Below are 7,320 nucleotides of genomic sequence, written 5' to 3' on the forward strand. Positions count from 1 at the left end.
TTGTCTCAAGTTCCTTTTATGTTTAACCTTAAGACTGAATTTCCTGAGTTTTAATGGTTGCTTCCTGATAACTGCAACATGTGTGTAACAAATTTAACCTTTCAGTTACTGACCTTCACAAAATATTTTACGCTCTATAAGTAATTTAGGGAGATTTTCAAATTCGTGTTAATATTTTTGTCTTCCACAACTATCTGAACATAATCAGTGATTCAGCTTGGTTTCAAAAGACAAAGAAATATAACACTATAAATATGGCAGTGTATAAAAAATCCTTAATCTGTTTTTTAGTCTTTTCTCTTTAGTGTTACATCAGCAAAACTGTTGATGAAGTGTTGGCCTGTGAATAAGTTGGTGTGGCTTTCAAAGAGTGTAAATGACTTTGTTTCTCTCAACCTTAAGCCAAAGAAACCCTTTAAAAATGCCACATAATATCAAGCATTATATCAGGATCCTATTCTAGATGGCACAAACATATATCCAAGTCTCAAGCTGATGGACACACATGGCTGAGCCTTCTCAGCCATTTTGGCTGCAGTACAAAAGAATGGAGCTGGGCAATTCTCAAGCTGCAAGCATGACTGCCTAATACTTACAAATAGTGGAGCCACATTTTGGCTGCAGTATTCCAAAATCACTGTAGCCTGAGGTATGGAAAATACCAGCTACCATGAGGAAAGTTTAGTAATGTTTTCAGCAACGAGAAACTCTCCCACAAAGCCAAGAATTAAGCAACACTGAATACTAGGTTGCACCATATAAACTAAATGGTTCAGCTTGTTCCTTTTTGGGTCCGTCTGATGTAGATTTACTTATTTATGGTTTGTAGATTCTGCCCACTTCCCTACTCCTTGGGGTTCAGTTACCGGCTGTGTGTATCTGTGTAAATTGACACACATCAGCCCTATCTTTCAGAGAGATTTTGATGACTTGTTCTCCTTTTCTCTTCTGAAGGCATCTGAAAGTCACAAGGTACATTGTCTTGTTTCATTTTTTTTCCAAAGTTATGAATAGGTGATGAGGAAATCTGTGAGGAACACCAGACAACATCTACAAAGGTCCAAGGTTGCTTGATGCCCTGTCCCAACAGCTGACTCTCTGTGGTCTAGAAGTAGAGCCACAGATGCCATTGTGAGATTTCTCTCTCTTCTTTGTGGCTCTGTGTTTTCTACACCATGGCTTTCTTCTGCCCTACACAACAGGGGGTTTGCCCATGCTTTCTGCTGGCCCAGCTACTGAGAATACAGGGGAGAAGTCAAACTAAATGGGAAGGGAAAAGGAACTTGGGTCAGCTGGGACACCAAACAAGCCCAAGAAATGTGGGGAGTTTTAGGAAGGAAATAAAAGACATTCTTTAAATTTGGATGGTGTAGGCAAACTGGAGAAATGCCCAATAGCAAATTAAAAACTACATGAAATATCAAGGCAGGAGTCATACAACTTGATAATTAAAACAACATTTGAGGATTGAAAAGGGTACAGTGGCTTCCTAGTCTGGTTTTGAAAAGCATGGAATATGCAAATCTGCCTCTTACAAAAAATAGATAGTAGCCATTATTTCACTGAGACCACCATGCTGTTTTGATTGCAACACAGGAAAACCTGTGTCTGTTTCCACCAGAATTCCCAGAAGATATTAGTCAGCAAGTTACTGTAACAAGCTTTTCCATCTCAATTCCAATTTACTTCTGGCTTGCTATTTTTCAAACCCAAGAATAACTAAGTTTATAAAGATCTGCTGCATTCTTTCTAATGACAACAACCCCTATTATGTTGCCGCTACCCTCCTTATCTGAAGCAGTTCACTTCTTTGTTCTCCCATAGGAAAGAACAAGACTTATAAGGCACTTGTGGTAATCCAGAAAATTGTTTTGGTGGACAAAGCCCATGATACAGCACACTTCCAGGATGTTCATTTCTATAATACTGGATGTTTTGTGCATACCTATAACTTTCATAAGAAAAGCTGAAACAGTTTAGGTATGCCACACTTTGGTAGTATGACTTCTGTATCATTCACCCAACAGGGTTTATTTAAAGAGTTCATCTTGAGGGACTCCTCAGAATTTTAGCTGCTGTTACTCTAAATAGGAAATAAATTTTAGGAGTATCTGAAGCCTTTTTAGCTGGCAGCATGATAAGCTTTACATTTCAGAAAGGACAACTGGATCTGTGACTTCTCATCATAAGCATAAAATTTCCATCACTTTAGAACTTCACCACAGAACATGGCAGAACTTGTGGTTCAGACACATAAACTTCCCCTTGTCATTTATGAATGGGGTTTATCTCATGGAGGTTCCTGCATCTTCTCGGGTGCAAATGGCAGACCTTCCATGATATGGCAAAACTATTCATGGTCTATGGAAGACTAAGGTCAAGAAGTGGTCTAATAAGAGATGAAGTCATTGAAAAGCAATTGGGCCATGAAGCATTATGAACTACAATTCCCATGAGCCATTGGAACATAAGCTCCACAACAAATTAATACTTTTCAGCTGAAAATATCTTCTTTTTCTTTTGCATTTTTTTATTTTCTCAGGAGGTGGAGGGGAAAATCACTTTCTGACAGGTAACAATTCTTTCCCATTTGATTTTGTCTTGTGAGCAGATCTGAGTTAAAAGGGCTAAACTCAAGAATTCTGCTATTACACTGTTATGCTCATTCAACAGTCAGTCTTGGTTTACTTGCAGCAATATGAGTTATACCATATGTGTTTGAAACTGGTAACCAAACAGAGCAGGCTTTCAAGAAACCATAAGCTAAATTAAAAAACTCTTTTGCATCTTTTAAATTAAAAAAAAATAAAACAGTTCTACAAGCACAAAATGAATCAGTGAAGTATTTTCTGCATGGGCTTAAAAATGGCAGCGTGCCTAAGAAACCCAGTCACTCTAGTAAAAAATACCAAACAATATAATTATCTAGCCTGACCATTTTCTAGCATTCTACGGGGTTTACATTTCATTTACATGTAAAATAATTGAAGCATATAAAATAATTAAAATTATTTTTTTTCTAATTTTATGTAATACTACTATCCAATTATTTTAGCTATTGTTACTATGTTATTAGTATTATGTATTATCTACAAATATTGGCATTGAACAGGACCTCATTGATATATATACTCTGCAAGCTTGTTAAAATACCCTTGATTGCACTTTTATCTCTTAATTTCTTAATTCTTAGAAAGGTCCCATCAGGAGAGAAAGATGACTTAAAAAAACATTTTCAAATATGAGCTCTTATGCTTAAATGATGGCTTATTCATGTTCAGAGCTGCACTCAGCTCTAAGATTTGCTAACATCATTTGATCTCCCACCCTTGCAAAATTATTGATACAGAGCCAGGCCAATGAACCCATAACCGGAATCAGACAACTCGTGCTGATATACTTCAGAGAGTTCTACACCTGTAGAGATCTGTAGAAGCTCTAAAGTTGGTTGAAAGATTCATTAACTCAGTGCCCTTGTGAGAGAGCTAATTAAATGTTATCACCAAATGAGAAACTGGTAGAGAATTGACATGGCCAGCTTGAGGCAACCTGGAGCATCAGTGGAAAAGCAGGGTAGGATTGAGCACTTCCCATCACCACGTCTACTCATTTCTTCTAATCCTGCTGCCTTGTGCTTAGCCACCCTTATTTAGCTTCCTCGTAAAGGCAGATGTAAACATAAAAAACCAAAACAAAATGTTCTCTGCAGATTTAAATATTTACTCTTTTTTAAAGAACATGAAAGAATTTGGCATACCTACACTTTTTCTCTAATATTATTGAAAAATTTGGATCCTTTACTTAAAAAAAGTATTTCAGTTCCATCTGTGATTGATAACAGGCAAGATCAAACAAGCTGGATGCAAAGAATTTGGTCCTTATCAACAGTATAAATCTGCAGCAGATCACAAACCAAAAAAGGCTTCCTATTTGCCAGAGCTAGTTCTTATACAACCCATGATGGAGGAAAGTGCAGAAGAACAGCTGATCTCATGAGATTTTCAACATTTCGAGCCAACATTTTGAGAAAACATTTGGCAAGATTTCAGTGCCTTGGAACCTGAGTTTTGTTTTAGCCCTAAATTCAGCACAATCCCAGCACAGCTCCAACACTTCTAAAATGTGTGGGTACCCATCTAAGTTTTTTACTTATGCACATCTATCTTTTGTGTATATATATACACATACATATATATTTACATATATGTATATCTGTAGAATGATGGATGGAGAGTTTTTTTCCTTGTAGGAATAACTGCTTTCCCCCTTTTCTTGTTTCATTCAGGATGCAGCATGGGACTCTTTGGAATGCATCACCACCTGTGTCCCACCATGTTTGTGATCACAGGTTCCAGAGGTACCAAAGGGAATGCAAGACTTGCGTTGAATCTCAAAACACAGAACATATATATATATCTGTGCCACTACTTCAGCTCTCCATCTGCCTTTTATTATCATTAATATTCAGAAAAGAATAGGATTTGAGAGTGAAGTTAAAAATCTTTGATGGGTCAAGGCTGTTCTCCTGGAGTGGTCCTGACATTTTTCTTCCCCTTTTCACCCTGCCCAGCAGAATCTTCTCCAAGAGTCCTTGCTGGCCTTCAATAAGGACAGTATGTGTTGTGTAGCAGCTGCAAAAGGCCTCACAAATGCTGGCTGACAAGAAGTGACAGCTCTGTATATCTCTCACTGGCACTGACAGCTGACAGATGGATACCACTCACACACAGAAAAAAAGCCCCCAGGATGATTCGCCAACATTACTCTCTGTTCATAGGGGCCACATTTGATTGAGTGCTGCTCAGAATAATAAACCCTTGTCGATCCATCGCAGAGCCAGTTTGCTCACAATGTCCTGATTTTTTTCCCCTGAAACACGTACCAACATACATACAGAAGCCTTGCTTTGTTTCTTCCCCCTTAGCTTTGTTTGAGAAGAAAAGCTACCTAGCTTTATGCAGCTGCTTGTTAGAGCAAGGGAGCAATGAGTACATAACTTAGCAATACCATGTTAGGGCTTTGCTCCCTGATAACTCCTTAATCTCTTCAGTCTGTTTATTATTATCCTTCAGATTCTTTTTATTCTTTTCCACTAATAAGCCCATTGTTAAAAATATTGCTGGATGGGTTAGTTGGAAGACAGTAACGTGAAGCTGGACAATGATGCGTGTTGACAAAAAAAAAAATAATAAGGAGAAAGTGATGAACAAAAAGAGACATCCATCCATATGGACTGATAGCTCTAAATGGAGAAAAATGGGAGGCAGAAAGGCAGAGTTTCTACAACTGTGGCAGCTGAAGGGTTGAGACCCATGTAATTTCTCTAAATCTTTGTTCCATTTTCTTGTGCAAACTGCTTGATTACTGGACCCTGTAGGTAGACACTTTTTGCCAAAGTTAATTTGGTCTAGGATAAAACATGCAATGTCATTGTACCCCTTAAAAAGACCTGAAATAAGTAACATGAAGCAAATATGCCTTGTTACAATCTAAAAGTAATGAGTAGAAAAATCTTAAGACTCAGAAGGGCTCAAGAAGTCAGACATGACTGAGACAAATGGGAAGAGAAACCTGAAATCTCACTGCTACTGATAATTATGTCATGTTAAGCATTCTCTCTAAATCTATTTTTCTCAGAGATATTTGTATCAATTTTCAGGGAAGAGAAAACTTTGCCACGTTTCTGAAAAGAAACTGAGGCAAAGAGGTGTGAAGATGTATGTATGATTTTTTGTCCTTTTGGGGTGTTCAAGTAAATGTGCATAAAACTAGATCCATGATGGGTGTCTAATCTGGATAAATAAAATAATAGGCTTTTAAAAAACCCTACAGATCTGGCCCAATCAGTCTGTTTTATTTAATGCTCAGGTCCTCCAGCTTTTCTGAGTCACCTACTGAAGCTCTTCTTAAGAACCTGAAGTATGTGAATTATGAAAAAAATATAAGTCCTTGGACTGCTTTATTTAAGTGTGTCCAAGCAATGCAAACAAAAATCTGCTGAGTTAAAGAAAAAGAACAGAAACACCTTAGGAAAAATTCCCACTCTTTCATTTTTTTTCCGAGGTGACCCAACTTTTTGAACTAGCACTATCCTGTGCATTGAAACTTACTTTTTTCCCTTTATGGCCACTACGATTGTCATGGGAGAGAGACTAACATACTCTGATAAACAAACTGCTAACTAACTCTGATATTTATTTTGTGGGAGTGTTAAGGGGCCATTTTTTCAGTATATAATTTTTCAAATATGTATGTAAGATGAGTGGAAGATTTCCTAGACAATTCAGATTGTATGGAGGCTTCCCCACCAAAGGAAGAGAGCACTGTGTCCCACCATGACTCTAAAAGCTCTTTGCCACTAGGACCAGCTCCAGAGACATGGATTTTCTGAGTGGACCCAAAGAGAGACTGCATTTTCACACATGATACTCTCTATTTCCAAGGCTTTCCATCTAACTGGGCAGAACTTGGTCCTAAGGTGTTATAACTGGGCATGGCCTGCGTGAAATAATGAACCAGCTGGCATTCAATGTCAGGAACCAGGTAGAAGGGGTGGCCTGGGACATGGGATGGAAGACACCAGAGCTGGGAAGGCAGAGGTACTGTACCTGTGCCACAAGGATTTATACCCAAAATAATTTCTGTTTGGCCATTTCCCATGGGATTTTAGACCTCTTTTGAGTCAGGTACTGTCTTGCCTTAAAAATGTCAAAAAGGAGCCACAGCTGGTATCTCAGGGTGCCCGGGGAATATACATGATATGGGAGGTCCAAATGCTCCACAGGGTGACGTGGAGCATTCTGTGTCATGCAAAGGACCTGTGTTCAACCCTGCTATGCATACAGGTAGAATTATATATGTGCCTGTACATATGTACTTGTACAAAGGCACCTGTGCCTTGGATACCCAAGAGACATTCTCTCCCTTTGTGGGTGCAAGGTGCCCAGAATGGTGGGTAGGGAATGACTGCCTGGTGATGGGACTGTAGGTATCCCTTTCAAGGCTGGGCAGAAACCCTTCTGAGGGAGGCTGCATGCCCCCAGTGCTCATGGAGGCCCAAGGAGAGACTGAGCTTGCGTGGATCAAAAACTCCAGTGCTATTTGCTTTGTGCCACAACCCCATGGGTCCTTTGGGCAGAACTGGAGCTCAGCAATGAAGCATGATCTTGACAATATCAGATAGACATGATCCAACCACTACCAAGTGAAAGTGAACTCATGCAGAGAGGAATAATATTGCTTCCTGAATGAAGCTCATTGTTTTGCTCTTAAAAATATACCAAAATTTTCTTTTGGCTGACGACAGAGCACTGCAGAAAA

This window comes from Heliangelus exortis, chromosome 2 (genome assembly GCF_036169615.1).
Source record: "Heliangelus exortis chromosome 2, bHelExo1.hap1, whole genome shotgun sequence".
Taxonomy (NCBI): Eukaryota; Metazoa; Chordata; class Aves; order Apodiformes; family Trochilidae; genus Heliangelus; species Heliangelus exortis.